The 23,949-nt window shown below is 39.7% G+C and overlaps 1 long non-coding RNA gene across 1 annotated transcript; it reads left to right on the top strand.

Annotated features, from left to right (window-relative positions):
* Positions 1 to 655: 655 nt before the first annotated feature.
* LOC134808143 (uncharacterized) lies at positions 656 to 13,846 on the top strand. Its single transcript, XR_010150530.1, has 3 exons — positions 656 to 736; positions 12,850 to 13,026; positions 13,355 to 13,846. It is a non-coding gene; the product is annotated as an uncharacterized LOC134808143 (long non-coding RNA).
* The last annotated feature ends 10,103 nt before the right edge of the window (positions 13,847 to 23,949 follow it).

Consider the following 23,949-nt stretch of genomic DNA (forward strand, 5'->3'; position numbering starts at 1 on the left):
TTTTCCATCTCTTGCATGATGTTCTCTGCCTTCCTTGATTCTCCTCAGAAGGAAGGAATTATCTTTCCAATTCTCATAACAGTTCTTCTGAGGCTCTTTATTAAACCGCTTTCTACTGTGTATCTCAGTACTTTGCATTCATGCCTCACCACTTCTGCTTGAGGGCAGGATCTGTGTGAGGTGTAGAGTCATAGCCTCCAATGAGCCTAGCACATACTAAACACCTTTAAAAGATCAAGATTTTCCACATCATTGTGAGCCACTCACTTTACCACTGCAGATACCACTGCAGGTGTCCACAGTGGTACAGACTTCCTTTTCTCCAAATACACTGTGCAAGAAGTAAGTAGAATAATTGCGAACATCTTTTTCACATATCTCCCAACTTCATCTCCCTCTCTAGAAGTAACCACTATTAACAATTTATTACACGCTCTTAAAGATGTTTTCTGTGTAGATTTTTCTACTAGGATGAGCCTGTGCTCTATGATGTCAGCATAACTTCTGGTTATGAAGGTGAGAGGATCCCAGGTATGTCTGAAAAAGTGTACCTCTTGCTTTGTAATTATAGGAGACCACTCTCAGGGGAGAGTAGTGTTTCTTTATTGCAAACATAGTTTATTTACTGAGAAACCAAGGTTTATTTTCTTGGTCCTTTAGTCTCTAGATGAAGAATGACTTGTGGTTTCAAGGCCATTGGGAGCTGAACTGTTCCAGGATCTGATACATGCAGCAGGTAAATGTGCTATTTTATGAACTCCTTACAACTCCATTTGGTGAGAAGTTCTCTGAAACGAGGTCAATTGGAGGGAAAAGATCAGAGTTGACAAGAAAGTCCAGCCTGGGTAGGCTGAGAGAAGACTAAAATGATGCTGGGTTTAGGCTGGGCGTGGTAGCTCACGCCTGTAATCCCAGCACTTTGGGAGGCCAAGGCAGGTGGATCACATGAGGTCAGGAGTTCGAGACCAGCCTGGCCAACGTGGTGAAACCCCGTCTCTACTAAAAATACAAAAATTAGCTGGGTGTGGTAATGGGCGCCTGTAATCTTAGCCACTTGGGAGGCTGAGGCAGGAGAACCACTTGAACCCAGGAGGCAGAGGTTGCAGTGAGCCAAAATCACACCACTGCACTGCAGCCTGGGTGACAGAGTGAGACTCCCTCTCAAAAAATAAAATAAAATAAAATAAAATAAATAAATAAATAAATAATTGGTGCTGGGCTTAAAGTGAATTCCCTTTGTTTTAGGACCAGTGTGTCCCAGGATATGGCAATCACTGTTCTCTGACTAAACCTACAGACATTTGGAATACCTCTGTATTAGTGTTCTCCAGAGAAACAGAACCAATAGGATCTGTGTATGTATGTATATATGTATGGTCAATAGATCCATCTGTCTAGGTATTTATTATCGGAATTGGCTTATCTGATTATGGTGGCTGAGAAGTCCTCCCATTTGCAGTCTGCAAACTGGAGAACCAGGAAAGCTGGAGATGTAATTCACTGAGTCAGGAGTCAGAAGGGCTGAGAACCAGGAGAGCCTATGGTGTAACTCCCAGTCCCAGTTGGAAGGTGGGAGGGAGTGGGGTGAAGAAATGGTGTAAGTCTGGAGTCCAAAGGCCCAACAACCAGGAGCTCCAGTGTATAAGGGCAGGCAAACATGAATTGTCCCAGCTCAAGAAAAGAGAGATAATTCACTCCTCTTCCATATTTTTGTGCTATTTTGGCTCTCAATGGATGGGAAGATGCACACCCACATAGGTGAAGCCAGATCTTCTTTACTCAGTCTACTGTTTGAAATGTTAATCTTTTCCGGAAACACCCTCACAGACACACCTGGAATAATGTTTAATCAGCTGTCTGGGCATCCCTTACCTCAGTGAAGTTGACACATAAAATTAACCACCACACCCTTCTATCTTCTTCCCAAATTTTTCCTGCCTGAATGCCAGTATGATATCTGGAGGTGAAGTGGGACGCAGATACACAGTTTGAGTTCTCTGTACTGTGTAGTGATAAACAGTTTGGGTTGCTCTTAACAAGACTGAAGTAAGTAAGATCCTCAGTGGCTAAGCCAATGGCTCACAATGATGTGCAAAATCTTGCACCTTATTTTTAAAAGTGCTTACAGTAACCTCTGTTCTGTAGAATTTACAGGAGAGCTGCTTAGGCCTTCACAAGCCCCAACATGAAAAAAAAAAAAGAGTTGCAAGTCTTACCATCCCACAGGGGTTACCGACCAGACTCCTCACGCATGGTTTGATTTTTCAGTCAACTCACTACTGTGGCAGTGTGTAAGTAGTTTAAGTAATGGGTTTATATCTGCTTGACTGTCACCCCTTTATTCTCCAATTGTGTTCCAGTTGGCAACCCAGTACTTCCCAGTCGCTTCTAGAGAATGGCTTAGTGAAAATGTCAGCAGCCATGATTTCAACAACTATCTCAAGGGTCATTCTGAGCTGTCCACATTGACCACCAACAAAACTTTGCCAAGGGAAGCAGGTGCCATTTTCTTTTTTCCCCTTCCCTTCCCTTCCCCTCCACTTCCCCCTTCCCCCTTCCTTTCCCCTTCCCTTCCCTTTTTTCTTTTTTTGGCCACCTTCCTGGCTGGGAAAGCTGGTGCCATTTTCAAATATCTGCTTGGAAAAACAAATCAGAATGGCTGGGTGAAATCAGCACTCCCTTTTATGGTAGTACAGCTCCCAAATACATAATGTTGGGTTTTTAGAGAAGAGTTAAAGAAAATATGGCAGGAGTGAGGCAAGATGGCTGACCAGAAGCAGCTACAATGTGTGATTCTCACAGAAGGGAGTGAAAGGGGTGAGTACATACAGCACCATTAACTGAAACATCCAAGTACTCGCATTGGGACTGATCAGGGAAATGGCTCCACCCATGGAGAATGGAGAAAAGCAAGATAGAGTGATGGCCCACTCAGGAGTGACATGAAATCAAGAGACCCCCAATCCCTGGCCCAGGGAAACAGTGAGTGAGTGTGCAACCTCAGGAACCCATGCTTTTCCCATGGATCTTTGCAACCCTCAGATCAGGAGATCCCTTCATGAACCCATTTCACCAGGGCCTTGGGTCTGACACACAGAGCTGCATCGAGTCTCAACAAAACAGCTACTCAGGCACGCACAGAGATCCAAGAGCTTTACATACTTGGGATCTGAGATTCCTGACAAAGGTGACTGCAACTCAGGCAAAGCAGGAGGTCCATACATACCCCTAGGAAGGGGGCTGAATCCAGGGGGCTGAGCAGTGTTGGTCTGTGGGTCCCACTCCCATGGTACCTCACAAGAAAAGACTGACTGGCTTGGAATTCCAGCCAGCCACTGGCAACAGTGTAGCACTTACCTGAGATGGGACAGAGCTTCTTGGGGGAGGAGCAGGCCACCATCTTTGCTATTTGGATGACTCAGCCATTTTAGCCTGCAGGCTTTGGAGAGTCCAAACAGACTGGGTGTGGAAGGGATCCCCCAGCACAGCACAGCTGCTCTAGCAAAATGTGGCCAAACTGCTTCTTTAAGTGGGACCTGATCCATTCTTCTGCATTGAGTGGGACCTCAGCCAAGTCCTCCAGCCACATCCTACAGGTGTGTTCAGGCTGGCAACAGGTTTGTGCCCCGCTGGGATGGAGCTCCTAGAGGAAGGGGCAGGCTGCCATCTTTGCTGAATCACAGCCTTCACTGGTAATACCTCCAGGTAATTCACTGGTAATACCTCCAAGTACTGGAAAGTCTGAGTCAACTAGGGTCTGGAGTGGATCCCCCAGCAAACCACAGCAGCCCTATGGAAAAGTGTCCAGACTCTTAAAAGAAAAAAAAAAAACACATTAAAAAACCAAAAATCCCATTCAAAGGTCAGCAGCCTCAAAGATTGAAGGTAGATAAGCCCACAAATATGAGAAAGAATCAGTGCAAAACCGCTAAAAGCTCAAAAAGCCAGAATGCCCTCTTCTAAATAATAGCAATACCTCTCCAACAAGGGTTCAGAACTGGCCTGAGGTTGAGATGGCTGAAATGACAGAAGTAGACTTCAGAATGCGGATAAAAACAAACTTCACTGAGCTAGCGGAGCACGTTGTAACCCAATGCAAGGAAGCTAAAAATAATGATAAAACAATGCAGGAACTGACAGCCAAAATAGTATACAGAACATAACCAACCTGATAGAGCTGAAAAACACATTACAAGAACTGCACAATTCAATCACAGGTATTAATACCAGAAGACACCAAGTGGAGGAAAGAATTTCAGAGCTGGAAGACTTTCTGAAATAGGCAGACAAGAATAGAGAAAAAAGAATGTAAAGGAATGAACAAAACTTCAGTGAAATATGGGACTATGTAAGGAGACTGAATCTACAGCTGATTAGGGTACCTGAAAGAGATGAAGAGAATGGAACCAATTTGGGAAACATATTTCAGGGTATTGTCCAGGAGAACTTTCCCAACCTAGCTAGATTGATCACTATTCAAATTCAGAAAATGCAGAGAACCCCAGTAAGATACTCAATGAGAAGATCATCCCCAGGACACATAATCTTTAAATTCTCCAAGGTCAAAATGAGAGAAAACATTAAGAACAGCCAGAGAGAAAGGCCAGGTCACCTACAAAGGGAAGCCCATCAGACTAACAGCCAACCTTTCAGTGGAAATTCTACAAATCAGAAGAGATTGGAGGCCAATATTCAACATTCTTAAAGAAAAGAAACCCCAACCCAGAATTTCATATCCAGCCAAACTTAGCTTCATAAATGAAAGAGAAGATCCTTTTCTGACAAGCATATGCTGAAAGAATTTGTTACCACCACACCTACTTTACAAGGGCTCCTGTAGGAAGCACTAAATATGGATAGGAAAAACTGTTACCAGCCACTATAAAAACACACTGAGGTACACAGACCAGTGACACTATAAAGCAACAACATAAACAAGTTTACAAAATAACCTTATAGTTAGCATCATGATGACAAGATGAAATCCACACACTAACCTTAAATGTAAATGGGCTAAATGCCCCAATTAAAAGACACAGAGTAGCAAGCTGGATAAAGAACCAAGACCCAAGTTATGCTGTCTTCAGGAGACTCATCTCATGTGCGAAGACACACACAGACTCAAAGGGATGGAGGAAAATTTAACAACAAATGGAAAACAAGCAGGGGTTGCAATCCTAGCTTCTGACAAAATAGACTTTAAATCAACAAAGATGAAAAAAGACAAAGAAGGGCATTACATAATGGTAAAGAGATCAATTCAACAAGAAGAACTAACTATCCTAAATATATGTGCACCCAATACAGGAGCACCCAGACTCATAAAGCAAGTTCTTAGAGACCTACAAAGAGACTTAGACTCCCACACAATAATAATGAGAAACTTTAACACCCCACTGACAATATTAGAAGAGATAGAAAATTCACAAAGATATTCAGGACTTGAACTCAGCTGTGGATCAAGTGGACCTGATATGTATAAAACTCTTCACCCTAAAACAACAGAATATACATTCTTCTCATCACCACACATCATGTACTCTAAAACTGATCACATCAGAAGTAAAACACTCCTCAGCAAATGCATAAGAACTGAATCATAACACACAGTCTATCAGACCACAGCACAATCAAATTAGAACTCAAGATTAGGAAACTCACTAAAAACCATGAAACTAAATGGAAACTGAACAACCTGCTCCTGAATGACTCTTGGATAAATAATGAAAATAAGGCAGAAATCAAGAAGTTCTTTGAAACTAATGAGAACAAAGATAAAACATACCAGAATCTCTGGGACACATCTAAGGCAGTGTTAAGAGGGAAATTTACAGCAGTAAATGCCCACATCAAAAAGCTAGAAAGATCTCAAGTTAACAGCGTCACAACTGAAAGAACTGAAGAACCAAGAGCAAACAAATTCCAAAGCTAGTAGAACACAAGAAATAACCAAAATCAGAGCTGAACTGAAGGGGAGAGAGACAGAAAAAACAAAAAAATTCAAAAGATCAATGAATCCAGGAACTTCTTTGGAAAAAATTAATAAAATAGATAGACTGCTAGCCAGACTAATAAAGAAGAAAGAAGATTCAAATAAACACAATCAGAAATGATTACTACTGGCTCCACAGAAATACTAACAATCATCAGAGAATATTAGAAACACCTCTATGCGTATAAACTAGAAAAATCCAGAAGAAATGGATAAATTCCTGGGTACATTCACTCTCTCAAGACTGAATCAGGAAGAAATGTAATCCCTAAATAAACCAATAATGCATTCTGAAATTGAGGCAGTAATAAATAGCCTACCAATCAAAAAAGGCCCAAGACCAGATGGATTCACACTAAATTCTACCAAATGTCCAAAGAAGAGCTGGTACCATTCCTACTGAAACTATTCTAAAAAATTGAAAAGGAAGGACTCCTCCCTAACTCATTCTATGAGACCAGCATCATCCTGATATCAAAACTGTGCAGAGGTACAACAACAAAAAAGAAAACTTCAGGCCAATATCTCTGATGAACATCAATGCAAAAATCCTCAACAAAATACTGGTAAACCAAATCCAGCAGCATGTCAAAAAGCTTATCCACCACAATGAGGTAGGCTTCATTTCTGGGATGGAGGGTGGGTTCAGCATACACAAAACGATAAATGTGATTTATCCCATAAACAGTACTAAAGACAAAAACTACATGATTATCTCAATAGATGCAGAAAAGGCTTTTGATAAAATTCAACATCCTTTCATGTTAAAAACTCTCAATAAACTAGTTATTGAAGGAACATACCTCAAAATAATAAGAGCCATTATATGACAAACCCACAGCCAATATCATACTGAATGGGCAAAAGTTGGAAGCATTCCCCTTGAAAACTGACATCCTTGAAGACAAGGATGACCTCTCTTATCACTCCTATTCAACATAGTATTGGCCAGGGCAACCAGGCAAGAGAAAAAAATTAAGTATATTCAGATAGGAAGAGAGGAAATGGAACTATCCCTGCTTGCAGATGACATGATCTTATATCTAGAAAACCCCATGGTGTCAGCCCAAAAGCTTCTTAAGCTGATAAACAACTTTAGCAAAGTCTCAGGATACAAAATCAATGTGCAAAAATCACTAGCATTTCTATACACCAACAACAGTTAAGCCGAGAGCCAAATCATGAATGAGCTCCCATTCATCATTCCCACAGAAAGAAAATACCTAGGAAGACAGTTAACAAGGGAAGTGAAGGACCTCTACAAGGTGAACTACAAACCACTGCTCAAAGAAACCAGAGATGACACAAACAAATGGAAAAACATTCCATGCCATGGATAGGAAGAATCAATATTGTGAAAATGGCCATACTGCCCAAAGCAATTTATAGATTCAATGCTATTCCCATTAAACTACCACTGACATTCTTCACAGAACTAGAAAAAACTTTTAAAAATTTATATGGGACCAAAAAAGCCTGAATAGCCAAAGCAATCCTAAGCAAAAAGAACGAAGCTGGAGGCATCATGCTACCTGACTTCAAACTATGCTTTAGGGCTACAGTAACCAAAACAGCATGGTACTGGTACAAGAACAGACACATAGACCAATGGAACAGAATAGAGAACTCAGAAATAAGACTAAACACCTACAACTATCTGATCTTTGAGAAACCTGACAAAAACAGACAATGGGGAAAGGGTTCCCTATATTTAATAAATGGTGCTGGGATAACTGTCTAACCATATGCAGAAAATTGAAACAGGACCTCGTTCTTCCACCATATAACAAAATCAACTCAAGATGGTTTAAAGACCTAACTGTAAAACTAAAAACTATAAAAACCCTAAAAGAAAACCTAGTTAATACCATTCAGGACGTAGGCACAGGGAAAGATTTCATAACGAAGATGCCAAAAACAATTGCAAGATGCCAAAAGCAATTGCAACGAAGCAAAAATTGACAGATGGTATCTAATTAAACTAAAGAGCTTCTACACAGCCAAATAAACTATCAACAGAGTAAATGGACAACCTACAGAATGGAAGAAAACTTTGCAAACTATGCGGCATCTATAAGGAACTTAAATTTACAAGCCAAAAACAACCCAATTAAAAAGTGGGCAAAGGACATGAACAGGCACTTCTCATGCTGCCAGCAATCATACATGTGGCCAACAATCGTATGAAGAAAAGCTCAACATTACTGATTATTAGAGAAATGCAAATCAAAACCACAATGAGATACCATCTCACACCAGTCAGAATGGCTATTATTTTGACTACAAAAGTAAAAAAAAAAACAGATGTTGGTGAGGTTGTGGAGAAAAAGGAATGCTTTTACACTGTTGGTGGGAGTGTAGATTAGTTCAACTATTGTGGAAGACAGCCTGACGATTCCTCAAAGAATTGTCTAGAAACAGAAATACCATTTGACTTAGCAATCCGTTACTGAGTATATACCCCACATCACTCTATTATAAAGACACATGCACATGTATGTTCATTGCAGCACTATTCACAATAGCAAAGACATGGAATCAACCTAAATTCTGAACATTAAAGGTAAGCTGCATAATGAAAATGTGGTACATATATACACCATGGAATACTATGCAGCCATAAAAAAGAACAGGATCATGTCCTTTGTAGGGACATAGATGGAGCTGGAGGCCATAATTCTTAGCAAACTTAACACAGGAACAGAAAACCACATACCACATGTTCTCATTTATAAGTGGGAGCTAAATTATGAGAACACATGAACATATAGAGGGAACAACACACACTGGCCGAAGAGAGGGTGGAGGGTAGGAGGAGGGAGAGGACCAGGAAAAATAACTAGTGGATACTAGGCTTAATACATGGGTGATGAAATAATCTGTACAAGAAACCCCAATGACACGTTTACCTATGTAACAAAGCTGCACATCCTGCACATGTACCCCTAAACTTAAAAATTAAAAAAAAAATGTAAAGAAGTCCTACAGAGAGACACACCTCTTGCTTGTTCAGGTTCCAGATTCTGAATTCGACCTTCTCTTAACTCCGCAGAATGCAGTTGAGATGCATAGAAAAAGTCTGGGACTACTTACACCTATTTGCTAGCAGTAGGTGTTAACTCTTTTCTTCTTTTGTTCCTACTGCCTTCTTGGCCTTTCTTCCTTCTCCCCTCCTCCCTCTCACCATTTTCTTGTATCATTGCCTGAAGTCAGGAGTAAAGCTCAAATATTAAAAAATCTGGAAGAGGCCTGGTGCAGTGCTCACATCTGTGATCCCAGGGCTTTGAGAGGCCAAGGCGGGAGTTCACCTTGAACTCTTGGCAGAAGACCAAGAGTTCAAGGCTGTAGTGAGTGCTGATCATGCCACTGCACTCCAGCCTGGGTGACAGAGACACTGTCTCTGGAAAAAAAAAAATCTGGAAGAGAATTGAAAAAAACCTACTTGTAATATGAGTATGTTAACTTTAGCCATTCATATGCATTGTCAAATCTCTGGGTCTTCGAATTCTAGCAAAATGTTTCTCATTTTTCATAATGCTAATATCTTACCTGTCTGTGAACTAGAGGTTAATTTTTATTTTTTAGATTTAGTACACTGTTGGAAAGTGGGGAGGGAAAAAGTTCGCCTCTTACTTTTGATGTTTCTTCCATGTGGAGGGAATGTAATAGTCTAACTCCTGACTTTCCTCCACCTCTTTATTAGTTCTTCCCCAGGGGAGTCATTTATTTGATGGGTAAATTTGAGATGTAAATACCTGAATATGCTCTGCTCAACTTCTTCTTCCTTTGGGGAGCTCACAGTTCACAGGAGTTGCTGCTATGCTCTGTTCTTCAGGGTCGGCTCTGCTGTACCCCCACCCAGGGAAGTGGCTCACAGTCCACCACTTCCTGGGTAGGGTACAAGGGGGCCCAATTCTGGAGTTCATCTAGTTAACCTATTTTTTCCAATCTACTTTTATCAGTAGCAAAGTTAATATTTTGGTTGTCTATGTGCCACTGCTTTGTTTAATTATTTATGCATATCTCAGGTGGGAAAGAAGGGTGCTGTATTGGAATCCTTAGTGACTCGTGGTATACATCCCATTAGATCTGCTGTTGGCTAGATGCCCCATTAGCCACCTTCAATATAAATGAATCAAATACAAGACTATCTGTACTCTTATATTTGAAGTCCTTTAGATAAGGATTTTTTTTTTCTTTTCCAAGATCATCAAACAGATACCACCTGGCTTGCCAGTAGAAGGCTCAGAAGAAATTAAGAAGTTATCCCCTCAAAAATAGCCCACTGTCCCTTCCGATAATTTTACCACTTGAACCAATACAATCAATTTATTGATCTTATAATGTCTGCACAGTCATTTGGATTTAGGATGCCCAATAGTCAGTAAATTCCACAGTGTCTATTTACAGTCTATATTATTTATGCCAGACATATACTAATGGGTCCTTGACGCTGGCAGTAACATGACTTCCAGATTAGTGAAGCAGGAGGAGATCTGAGTGAGTGTCTCTCTCCTCTGAACTTCCATACCTGTCTATTGGATCTTCTTTTGTAAAATGCTTTGTTTTCTACCATGTGTTATGATTATTTCTGGTTTTGGCTTATCTTCTCTGATGGCCTTTTGGCAAGTCTTGTCAAGTTATATTTCCCTTTGGTCTTTGTTTCCCATAAACAATGTAATATTTCTCAAAATTCCGTAATTATGTTGAAGAACAATAGAGAAAGTGGGGCAAAGGAAGAGATGAGGAAAACTAGGAGGGAGTGACTCTCTACAGCCATCATGAGAAACAATCTCCATATGGAGAGGTGCAGCAGCAAGATCAAAGGCCCAAGCTCACCCAGAATCTTACGTAGAGATCCTCCATGCAAAGGCTGAGAAGCTTTTGCACATATTGGAAACATAAGCAAGCTATTGGAAGGTTATAGGGGTATCTGACTCGTGAAACCCAAGGGCAGGGCATGTAGCCTGGATGCACAAGAACATGGAACTAGCAATTGAATAGTGATGAGGAGCCAAGTCAGAAACACATTCATACAAACACTCTCTGGAACTCCAGAGTTTCTTATTTCTTCTGCTCTCTGGGTGTCTGCTTTCTTCTTTTTCCTTCTGTAGGTTGGTTTCTTCAGTTTATTCCACTTGTGCCTGGCTCATCACAGTCACCTCCAAATGCCTGGCTCAGCCCTTTATTGACCTGACTGCATGAACTTGACAGAAACAAACTTATGAAGTCTCTCAAGTCCCAACCTCAAATTCACAGGAGATAGAATCCACTGTACCTCTCTCCCAGAAACCCTCCAACTCCTTTGGTCAGTGGTATTCATCCATAATGCCATCTGGCACTGGGCAAAGAGCAGGGTCATATCTGCTTTTATTCGGAGCCTTGGTAGGAACATATTCTTGTGTAGAAATGGGCAGAAAATTATTGGTATCTTTAGTACATTTTTTGGTCCCAGAAACATGACCAAACTGAAGGATCCGCCCTGCCTAGGATGACCTTTCACATATTTGGTGAGAACTGACTGAAAAACAACATATTTGGGCTTGAAGTTAAATGGAGTTTTAAAATATGGACCTCTAGTAATGATAGTTTCTTTAGCATTTGTTTTAGGTATACACAGGTTAAAAGATAGTAACTGAGAACTTCTGCTTCTAGGAGGATGAAGTAGATACACTTTTCCTATTTCCCACTAAGTACAACTAAAGACCCAGGACATTATGTAAAAATGAACACTGGAAGACATCAAAAGGTGGAGAGAAGGCAGTACATTGGCTGGGAGCCTTATGATATGAGAAACAACACAGGTGAAGTTCCGTGAGTTTTCTGAGTTATCCCAGACATGGAACTGAAGAAGCCAGCAGCCCAGAAATATCAAAGGGCACAGACACAAAAGGCCCCCTGCAAAACTCTGGCCTCTCTATGCAAAGGACCAGGAAAGGGACAGACTAGCAGATGGAAAACTTCTAGACAATAGTTACTCTACTGCAACCAATAACACAGGAAAAATTTTGGTCCCACCCATACCTCCACCAATGAAATGGGAAGCCTAGACTTCCACACTTGCCAGGTTGTCACAGGCACCCTACACCCCCAGCTGGAGTGAGAAGACCAAATAAGGTATCAGAGGCTGCCTAGTGGGGAATCAGGACCTTCCTCAATGCCCAGCAGTAACAAAATAAACCCCTCTTTGGTGTGGGTGGAGACCACTGAAGGAGCTGAAATGCCCTTCCCTCCCCAGCAGTAACGAGGAGTGCCCATTCTCAGGCATCAAAGTAGGCTGAGCTGACAACAGGGACTTATACCTCCATTAGGTAGTAACTGAAGCAATAACTCCCTTCCTTTGCTAGAGAAAACCAGCCAAAACAATGTTTAAGTAACATTCAGAGTCTTAAAATATGAAATGATCAGATTTTACAGAAATTACTCATCGTAACAAGGATTTCAGTTTTGCAGTTACTAAAAATCTAAAACCAGGAAAAAAATCCATAAATGCTCGTGTGACTGTTAAAATTTTTGGGGGGGATAGCGGGGGAGAGGAGACAGTATCTTGTTTTATCACCCAGTCTGGAGTGCAGTGGTGCAATCATAGCTCACTGCAGCCTCCAATTCCTGAGCTCAAGGAATCCTGCCTCAGCCTCCTGAGCTGCTAGGACTATAGATGTTCACCACCACGCCTGGCTAATTAATTTTTGTAGAGATGGGGTCTTGAACTCCCAGCCTGAAGCAATCCGCCTGCCTTGGCCTCCCAAAGTGTTGGGATTATAGGCTTGAGCCACTGTACCTGACCACAAGTGATTTAGATTGGAGGAAAAAAAAATAACAGCTGATTACAGTCATTTGTTATTTATTTATTTCAGTGTCTTCGAAGAATGTTACTAGAGAGAAGCAGGTACAGCCTTGTGATTATTATGCTTTGAACTTGATGCTGTGCTGAACACATAAAAGAGCCCTCATGATGAGAGATTGGAAGGAGAATGAAAGAAAGGGAGCAAGATCATCCAGAGAACCATGAAGTAGTGACCTTCAGTGATGAGGTGAAAAGTGTCCAGACAGGATGAGACTTGTATACTTGTAATTTTTTCTAGAAATATCTGGAAAACAAAGCAAGAGAAGTAGAAGTATTTGTAGCTTTTACTGGAGAAGATTTTTGTATTTTTCTAAGTAGATATGTTAGTTGCCCATGTTAGTAAAATTTTTAAATGTTTTAAAAATCTTAAACATTTTTATCTCTAGTGTACATTGTTGTTGATTTTTACACAGAGTTTTGGGTAAATTTTGAACATTTTTTAAAATAGAAAAAGATGACATTCTTAAGAAAAAAAGCACTACTAACTCCTTATTTTACATCCCCCCATCCCCTAGGTCTGGCGTTCATCGGCATTCACACATCTGCAGAAGGGGTATGAGGGAGAAATGACTTCATTAATTATGTCACCAAGTTTTTCTTCTCTTGATTCCTAAGAAGAAGAAACAGAGATTACATGTGTTTACTTAAGGGTAAGCACTAACTGAATGCTTACTGAGTGGCTAGATGAATATCTAAAAAAAAAAATGGTTTCTGTAGGCGTTGGATTCTGTTCAATGCTTATGCCCACCCAGAATGCTCTATAAAACCTTCACTGTTGTTCTCAGGATCAGCCTTCCTGAATTCATCCTATAAACTTTTAATGAGTGACCTATTTGTAAAACTCCCTTCCAGATTGGCAAATACAAGTTGATAGAGAACTTCAATGCCTTTTTTTCTTCTAACCTCCCTTTCCTTATACTTTCCCCTATTGAATCCTACCAGAGGGAACACACACACACACACACACACACACACACACACACACACACACAGTAAACTCATTAGCCAAAAAAACTTTTAAAAAGTAAAAATAAAAAAAAAAAATACAGGACTCAAAACAGCAGTCCACAGCATTTTTGTGCTGTGATTTCTGAGGGAAATGAATTAGGCACATTGTTTAGTTAGTTTGTTTGTTTTTGTTTTTTAACAGTATCTGCTTTTGCCTATGTGGAAGTCTTTGATGTAAAACAAAAGCTCTTGATTAAGTGCTAGAACGTACCTAATTGTTGAGGTGCAGAGGTAAACTGACGTATAATGATACTTGGAAACAAAGAAAGAAAGGATTGGGGTCTGTTCTATTTTGATTTAAAGTAGGCAACTAGCATGTATTAATGGCTCTTAGCTGTCTTTTAAGATAATTTTACAAATACAGGAAATGTTTTATTCACTTGTCCACACAAAGAATAGCCACTAAACCCCATCCCCATTTTATTTCTTTCTTATTGTTTATCTTTCCTCTGGAATTTATATACAAAATGTAAATTAAATTAAAATCTGAATAAACAAGAACTAAACTATAAAAAATTACTATTCATCTATGTTTAATTAGTAGATCAGCTGATATTACAACCCCCCAAATATGCATATTTATGAGGAAGAGTAGTACCATAAAAAAGGGTACTGTTTCTTTTTTTACTGTTATTGTTCCTTCGATACTTTTCAAATATTGAAACCTCCAGCAAACAATGCAAGTACAGTTTGTCATTAAAAAGCTATAATGCGCTAATGAAAAGTCATTCTTTTTCCATATGCTCTTTACAGAATCAGAGTAATCATTTCAATGAGAAACTAAAGTGCTCCTCTAATTAGAAAACTTCAGTGGTCTTTTAAAAAATTCCAGCAAAATTTAACATCATTTTATAAATTTTCTAAAGAAAAAGGAAACTATTTATAACCCCATTATCTTGGTATAATGTTCATTTTGGCATGTTCCTTCCAGGCCCTTGACCACACACACAGTTATTGTTATTTATTCAGGTAAACTTGCATTCTGTTTTTCTTAAATGTTTTATCTTAAATTCTATTTTTATACAATTGTCATAATTATCATTTGTAATCATTTTTGCAATCTCCTTTATGGGAATTTAACACATGGAAAAAATTCAACAGAAGAAAAAATATATAAAGATGTTAAAGGTAGCCTTATTCAGGAAAATAGCAGGATGAGCATGTTCCTTGTCTGGCAGTGGTAAATCGTGGCCTGTACGACACTGGATGGAATATGATGTCAGTGCTTTCAACAGTAGCCGGAAGAATGAAGATTCTAATCATGGCTCTTGGTCAGCTCAAGGGCTCTGATAGTCAAGCTGAATTTCACGGGAGGTTTGATTCATCTTTCATTGCTGCCTCCTGTGTTAGGTCTCTTAACAGATTGAATTATAGAACTAGAGGAGGCCCAGGAATAGCCCAACAATTTGTGGACATTTAGAGCAAAACAAAAGTGAAACAAACCCCCATATTTGGCAGTACTACAAGCAGAAATGAGTGGACAAGTTGTAGACATTATTCTTTCCCATCAGGTTTTTCTATAAGGAAGGACTAATGTGCTGCGTTGGCCTAGGTCACCTGGCTGTGGAAACCGGCAGAGGAGATAGGTAAAGAAACAATGTAGAGAGACTGGATTAAACTGCTTTGAAATGCTGGATGCTGACAGCCTGAGCGAGGCTGGTCCAATTTAGTTCAGAATTTTCAGCTGCCTGTGCTGAGCACAAACTGCAATTGTTTCTCCAACAGAAAGAGCCAAGATTATGACTGATGGCAGGGTGTCTTTGAGTTCTGATCTATGTTCATATAAGTTGGGCAAATTTGCCAAGTCAAATTGAGGTGTTGGGTTTTCATTGGATACGGTTGGATATTGTTCCTTAGATGCTTTTCAAATATTCCATTGCACTGGAAATATGTTTAAGAAATGTTTTAACTAATGTCATTACCTTTAATAAAGACTCTTAAAATATGTCAAAATAAAACCCCCAACTAGAGATGGATCAGAGGGTTCATGGATAGGTTTGCTGTTCATTGATATATCATTAATAAATGTTCCATTTCACTCATTTATGGTAAGTAAAGGAAAATATCTTATAATTTTAATGGCATACTTATTTTAAAATAAAACCTTATACAAAAATTAATTCAGGATGGATTAAAGACTTAAATGTTAGACCTAAAACCATAAAAACCCGAGAAGAAAACCTAGGCAATACCATTCAGGACATGGGCATGGGCAAGGACTTCATGTCTAAAACACCAAAAGCAATGGCAACAGAAGCCAAAATTGACAAATGGGATCTAATTAAACTAAAGAGCTTCTGCACAGCAAAAGAAACTACCATCAGAGTAAACAGACAACCTACAGAATGGGAGAAAATTTTTGCAATCTACTCATCTGACAAAGGGCTAATATCCAGAATCTACAATGCACTCAAACAAATTTACAAGAAAAAAACAACCCCATCAACAAGTGGGCAAAGGATATGAACAGACACTTCTCAAAAGAAGACATTTGTGCAGCCAAAAGACACATGAAAAAATGCTCATCATCACTGGCCATCAGAAAAATGCAAATCAAAACCACAATGAGATACCATGTTACACCAGTTAGAATGGTGATCATTAAAAAGTCAGGAAACAACAGGTGCTGCAGAGGATGTGGAGAAATAGGAACACTTTTACACTGTTGATGAGACTGTAAACTAGTTCAACCATTGTGGAAGTCAGTGTGGTGATTCCTCAGGGAACTAGAACTAGAAATACCATTTGACCCAGTCATCCCATTACTGGGTATATATCCAAAGGATTATAAACCATGCTGCTATAAAGACACATGCACACGTATGTTTCTTGCCGCACTATTCACAATAGCAAAGACTTGGAACCAACCCAAACGTCCAACAATGATAGACTGGATTAAGCAAATGTGGCACATATACACCATGGAATATTATGCAGCCATAAAAAATGATGAGCTCATGTCCTTTGTAGGGACATGGATGAAGCTGGAAACCATCATTCTCAGCAAACTATCGCAAGGACAAAAAACCAGACACCGCATGTTCTCACTCATAGGTGGGAATAGAACAATGAGAACACACAGACCCAGGAAGGGGAACATCACACACTGGGGCCTGTTGTGGGGTGGGGGAGGGGGGAGGGATAGCATTAGGAGATATACCTAATGTTAAATGATGAGTTATTGGGTGCAGCACACCAACATGGCACATGTATACATATGTAACTAACCTGCACGTTGTGCACATGTACCCTAAAACTTGAAGTATAATAAAAAAATAAATAAAATATCAAGAATAATTACAAACTTCTTTAGTGCAGTGAGATGATAGCCTGAAGTGTTAATCGGTGCTTTATTCCTTGGTCTTTCTTGTGACTTCCTGCCATGTGCTCCCTAGTCAGACAGCAGAGAAGGTAGTACCAACAGTTCTCAAGGTATGTTCATTATAGCAGTGCAAAGAATAACAAGTAAAGGCCTTAACTAACAAAAAAAGTCAATGTTCAGTTTCAGATTCTCAAACACAAACTTGACATTCATGGCAAGGATAGTAGTGTAAAAGAAAGAGGTTTTGAGTTGTAAGAAAATTGATGTCAAAATCAGAACACTGAAGTCTATGCCAAAGACGAGAGGCATGGAATAATATTGGACAGATCCAGGTAGCCCACCTTCCTAGACTAGATAATGTTACTGCAGTTCGGGGAAACAATAGAAAAAAAGAGCCATGGTTAGAGGATGGTATGAGGGAATAAAGAACTCCATGCGCACACTTAAGGATACAGGAGTGCATTGCAACTTTGCTTTGTTCCTGGGTGGATCTAGGAGAGGGGTGAGGTTTCCAATTTTTTCCACATCATGGTGTGGGTTATAGTATCTAGGCAACATGACATGGATAACATCCAAAACATTGCCCTGTTTTTAAGATGGTCACAGAAACAGGTACAGAAGGCTGTTGGGCCTACAGAGCCCCAAGGTTAGCACAAGGGTGACAGAGAAATAGTTCAGGAGTGTAGACTGAAGACCAAATGGAACTGAGGTCATTGGTGGGTGTTAGCTAGATAGATGTCACACACTAGGGGCCAGTGAGAGCAAGGACCAGCAAGATATACCAGCATGGACAGATTGGGGCAGGGTGGTGGTCAGAAGTCATCTGACCACCACCCTGCCCCCATGCCTGGATATTAGAGATCCTTTTGCATCTTAGAATCCATCTCAGAGAAATGGAAAGAGAATGGGGAAAATGTTCTGAACTGGCAGAGGAAATTCTACTTGACTAGCATTAATTTTATGTCATTCATAGGATAATGGCATAAGAAAGAAATTTAGTTATGGAAAAATATATATTTTTTTTATTTTAAGTTTTGGGATACATGTGCAGAATATGCGGTTTGTTACATAGGTATACATGTGCCATGGTGGTTTGCTGCACCTACTGACCCATCCTCGAAGTTCCCTCCCCTTGCCCCCCACCCCCAAAAAGGCCCTGGTGTGTGATGTTCCCCTCCCCGTGTCCATATGTTCTCATTGTTCAACTCCCACTTATGAGTGAGAAGATGCAGTGTTTGGTTTTCTGTTCCTGTGTTAGTTTGCTGAGGATGATGGCTTCCAGCTTCATCCATGTCCCTGCAAAGGACATGATCTCATTCCTTTTTATGGCTGCATAGTATTCCATGGGGTATACATATCACATTTTCTTATCCAGTCTATCATTAATGGGCATTTGGGTTGGTTCCATGACTTTGCTATTGTAAATAGTAATGCATATGTTTGCATGTGTCTTCATAGCAGAATGATTTATATTCCTTTGTATTCCTTTGGGTATATACCTAGTAATGGGATTGCTGGGCCAAATGGTATTTCTGGTTCTAGATCCTTGGGGAATCGCCATACTGCTTTCCACAATGGTTGAAATAATTTACATTCTCATCAACAGTGTAAAAGGATTCTTATTTCTCCACAGCCTTGCCAGCATCTATTGTTTCTTGACTTTTTAATAATTACCATTCTGACTGGCGTGAAGTGGTATCTGATTGTGGTTTTGATTTACATTTCTCTAATGATCAGTGAGGTTGAGCTTTTTTTCATATGTTTCTTGGTTGCATAAGTGTCTTCTTTTGAGAAGTGTCTGTTCATATCCTTTGCCCACTTTTTGATGGGGTTGTTTTTTTCTTGTAAATTTATTTAAGTTCCTTGTAAATTCTGGATGTTGGACCTTTATCAGATGGGTAGAATGCAAAAACTTTCTCTCATTCTGTAGGTTGCCTGTTCACTCTGATGATAGTTTCTTTTGCTGTGCAGAAGCTCTTTAGTTTAATTAGATCCCATTTGTCAATTTTGGCTTTTGTTGCAATTCCTTTGGGCATTTTCATCATGAAGTCTTTGCCCATGCCTATGTCCTGAATGGTACTGCCTAGGTTTTCTTCTAGGGTTTTTATGATTTTGAGTTTTACTTTAAGTCTTTAATCCATTTTGAGTTAATTTTTGTACAAGGTGTAAGGAAGGGATCCAGTTTCAGTTTTCAGCATATGGCTAGCCAGTTTTCCCAGCACCATTTATTGAATAGGAGATCCTTTCCCCATTGCTCGTTTTTGTCAGGTTTGTCGAAGATCAGATGGTCATAGATGTGTGGTTTTATTTCTGAGGTCTCTGTTTTGTTCCATTGGTCTATATGTCTGTTTTGGTACCAGTACCTTGCTGTTTTGATTACTGTAGCCTTGTAGTATAGTTTGAAGTCAGGTAGCATGATGGTTCCAGCTTTGTTCTTTTTGCTTAGGATTGTCTTGGCTATATGGGGTCTTCTTTGATTCCATATGAAATTTAAAGTAGTTTTTTCTAATTCTGTGAAGAATGTCAGTGGTAGTTTAATGGGAATAACATTGAATCTATAAATTACTTTGGGCAGTATAGCCATTTTTACGATACTGATTATTACTATCTATGAGAATGGAATGTTTTTCCATTTGTTTGTGTCCTCTCTTATTTCTTTAAGCAGTGGTTTGTAGTTCTCCTTGAAGAGGTCCTTCACATCCCTTGTTAGCGGTATTCCCAGGTATTTTATTCTCTTTGTAGCAATTGTGAATGGGAGTTCATTCATGATTTGGCTCTCTGCTTGTCTATTGTTGGTGTAAAGGAATGCTTGTGATGTTTGCACATTGATTTTGTATCCCAAGACTTTGCTGAAGTTGCTTATCAGCCTAAGGAGTTTTGGGGCTGAGATGATGGGGTTTTCTAAATATGGAATCATGTCATTTGTAAACAAAGACAATTTGACTTCCTCTCTTCCTTTTTGAATACTCTATCTTTCTTTCTATTGCCTGATTGCCCTGGCCAGAACTTCCAATACTATGTTGAATAAGAGTGGTGATAGAGGGCATCCATGTCTTGTGCTGGTTCTTAAAGGGAATGCTTCCAGCTTTTGCTCATTCAGTATGATATTGGCTGTGGGTTTGTCATAAATAGTTCTTATTATTTTGAGATATGTTCCATCAATACTTAGTTTATTGAGAATTTCTAACATGAAGGAATGTTAAATTTTATCAAAGGCCTTTTCTGCTTATATTGAGATAATCATGTGGTTTTTGTCTTTGGTTCTGTTTATATGATGGATTACACTTATTGATTTGCATATGTTGAACTAGCCTTGCATCCCAGGGATGAAGCCAACTTGATAGCAGTGGATAAGTTTTTTGCTGTGCTGCTGCATTCATTTTTGCATCAATGTTCATGAGGTATATTGGCCTGAAGTTTTCTTTTTTTGTTGTGTCTCTGCCAGGTTTTGGTATCAGGATGATGCTGGCTTCATAAAATGAGTTAGGGAGGAGTCCCTCCTTTTCAATTGTTTGGAATGGTTTCAGAAGGAATGGTACCAGCTCCTCTTTGTACCTCTGGTAGAATTCAGCTGTGAATACATCTGGTCCTGGGCTTTTTTTGGTTGCTAAGCTATTAATTACTGCCTCAATTTCAGAACTCGTTATTGGTCTATTCAGAGATTTGACTCCTTCCTGGCTTGGGAAGATGTATGTGTCCAGGAATTTAGGTGTATGTGTCCTGGCTTGGGAGGGTGTATGTGTCCAGGAATTTATCCATTTCTTCTAGATTTTCTAGTTTATTTGCATAGGGATGTTTATAGTATTCTCTGATGGTAGTTTGTATTTCTGTGGGGTCACTGGTAATATCCCCATTATCATATTTTATTGTGTCTATTTGATTCTTCTCTCTTTTCTTCTATATTAGTTTAGCTAGTGGTCTATTTTGTTAATGTTTTCAAAAAGCCAGCTCCTATATTCATTGATTTTTTTGGAGGGTTTTTCTTGTCTCTATCTCCTTCAGTTCTGCTCTGATCTTAGGTATTTCTTGCCTTCTGCTAGCTTCTGGATTAATTTGCTCTTGCTTCTCTAGTTCATTTAATTTTGATGTTAGGGTGTCTATTTGAGGTCTTTCTAGCTTTCTGATGTGGGCATTTAGTGCTATAAATTTCCCTCTACACACTGCTTTAGCTGTGTCCCAGAGATTCGGGTACGTTGTCTCTTTGTTCTCATTGGTTTCAAAGAATTTCTTGATTTCTGCCTTAATTATTTACATAGGAGTCATTTAGGAGCATGTTGTTCAATTTCTATGTAGTTTTATGGTTTTGAGGGAGTTTCTTAGTACTGAGTTCTAATTTGATTGCGCTGTGGTCTGAGAGTCTGTTAGTTATTATTTTAGGTTTTTTTTTTTTTTTGCATTTGCTGAGGAGTGTTTTACTTCCAATTATGTAGTCGATTTTAGCATAAGTGCTATGTGGCACTGAGAAGAAAGTATATTCTGTTAATTTTGGGGTGGAGAGTTCTGTAGATGTCTATTAGGTCCATTTGATCCAGAGCTGAGTTCAGGTCTTGAATATCCTTTTCAATTTTCTGTCTCATGATCTATTATTGATAGTGGGGTGTTAAAGTCTCCCTCTATTATTGTGTGGGAGTCTAAGTCTCTTTGTAGGTCTCTAAGAACTTGTTTTATGAATCTGGATGCTCCTGTATTGGGTGAATATATATTTAGGATAGTTAGCTCTTCTTGTTGAATTGATCCATTGACCATTATGTAATGCCCTTCTTTGTCTTTTTTGATCTTTGTTGGTTTAAAGTCTGTTTTGTCAGAGACTAGGATTGCAACCCCTGTTTTTTATGCTTTCCATATGCTTGGTAAAATTTCCTCCATCTTTTTATTTTGAGCATATGTGTGTCTTTGTCTGTGAGATGGGTGTCCTGAATACAGCACACCAATGGGTCTTGACTCTTTATCCAATTTGCCATTCTGTGTCTTTTAAATGGGACATTTAGTTCATTTACGTTTAAAGCTAATATTGTTATGTGTGAATTTGATCCTGTCACCATGATACTATCTGGTTATTTTGCACACTGCTTGATGCAGTTTCTTCATAGTGTCATTGGTCTTTATATTTTGGTGTGTTTTTCCAGTGGTTGGTACCTGTTTTTCCCTTCTGTATTTAGTGCTTCCTTCAGGAGCTCTTGTAAGGCAGGTCTGGTGTTGACAAAATCCCTCAGCATTTGCTTGTCTGAAAAGGATTTTATTTCTCCTTTACTTATGAAGCTCATTTGTCTGGATATGAAATTCTGGATTGGAGTGTTTTTTCTTTAAGAATGTTGAATATTGGCTGGGCACAGTGGCTCATGCCTATAATCCCAGCACTTTGGGAGGCCGAGGTGGGTGGATCACGAGGTCAGGAGATCGAGACCATCCTGGCTAACACGGTGAAACCCCGTCTCTACTAAAAATACAAAAAATTACCCAGGCATGGTGGTGGGTGCCTGTAGTCTCAGCTACTCAGGAGGCTGAGGCAGGAGAATGGCATGAACCCGGGAGGTGGAACTTGCAGTGAGCCGAGATCGCGCCACTGCACTCCGGCCTGGGTGACAGAGCAAGACTCCATCTCAAAAAAAAAAAAAAAAAGAATGTTGAATATTGACCCCCAATATCTTCTGACTTACAGGGTTTCTGCTGAAAGGTCCACTGTTAGTCTGATGGGCTTCCCTTTGTAGGTGACCTGGCCTTTCTCTCTGACTGCCCTTAACATTTTTTCCTGATTTCGACCTTGGAGAATCTGATGATTATGTGTCTTGGGGTTGATCTTCTCATAGAGTATCTTAGTGGTGGTCCCCATATTTCCTGAATTTGCATGTTGGCCTGTCTTGCTATGTTGGGGAATTTCTCCTGGATAATATCCTGAAGTGTGTTTTCTAGCTCATTTCCATTCTCCCTGTCTCCTTCAGGTACTCCAATCAATCATAGGTTCGGTCTTTTTATGTAGTCCCATATTTCTTGGAGGCTTTGTTCATTCCTTTTTATTATTTTTCTCTAATCTCGTCTGCATGCCTTATTTCAGCAAGGTGGTCTTCAAACTTTGATATTGTTTCTTCTGCTAGGTCAATTCAGCTATTGATACTTGTATATAGTTCCCAAAGTTCTCATGCTGTGTTTTTCAGCTCCATCAGGTTGTTTATGTTCCTCTCTAAACTGGTTATTCTAGTTAGCAGCTCCTCTAACCTTTTATCAAGTTCTTAGCTTCTTTGCACTGGGTTAGAACATGTTCCTTTAGCTCATTGGAGTTTTTTATTATCCGTCTTCTGAAGCCTACTTCTGTCAATTCATCCATCTGATACTCAATTAAGTTCTGTGCCCTTGATGGAGAGACACTGTGATCATTTGAAGGAGAAGAGGCACTCTGACCTTTTGGGTTTTCAGCATTTTTTCATTGATTCTTTCTCATCTTCATTAGTTTGTCTAGTTTTGGTCTTTGAGGCCCTTGGATGTGGTTTTTCTGGGGGATTTTTGTTGTTATTGTTGAAGCTGTTGTTGTTGCCTTCTGCTTGTTTGTTTTTCTTTTAATAGTTGGATCCCTCTTCTGTAGGGCTGCTGCAGTTTGCTGGGGGTTCACTTCAGGCCCTATTTATCTGATTTGCTCCCATGCCTGGAAATGTCACTCAAGGATGCTGGAGAACAGCAAAGATGGGTGCCTGCTCCTTTTTCTTGGACCTCTGACCTCGAGGGGCACCAACCTGATACCAGTAGGATTGCTTCTGTATAAGGTGTCTGACAACTCCTGTTGGAGGG

This window comes from Pan troglodytes, chromosome 14 (assembly GCF_028858775.2).
Source record: "Pan troglodytes isolate AG18354 chromosome 14, NHGRI_mPanTro3-v2.0_pri, whole genome shotgun sequence".
NCBI lineage: Eukaryota > Metazoa > Chordata > Mammalia > Primates > Hominidae > Pan > Pan troglodytes.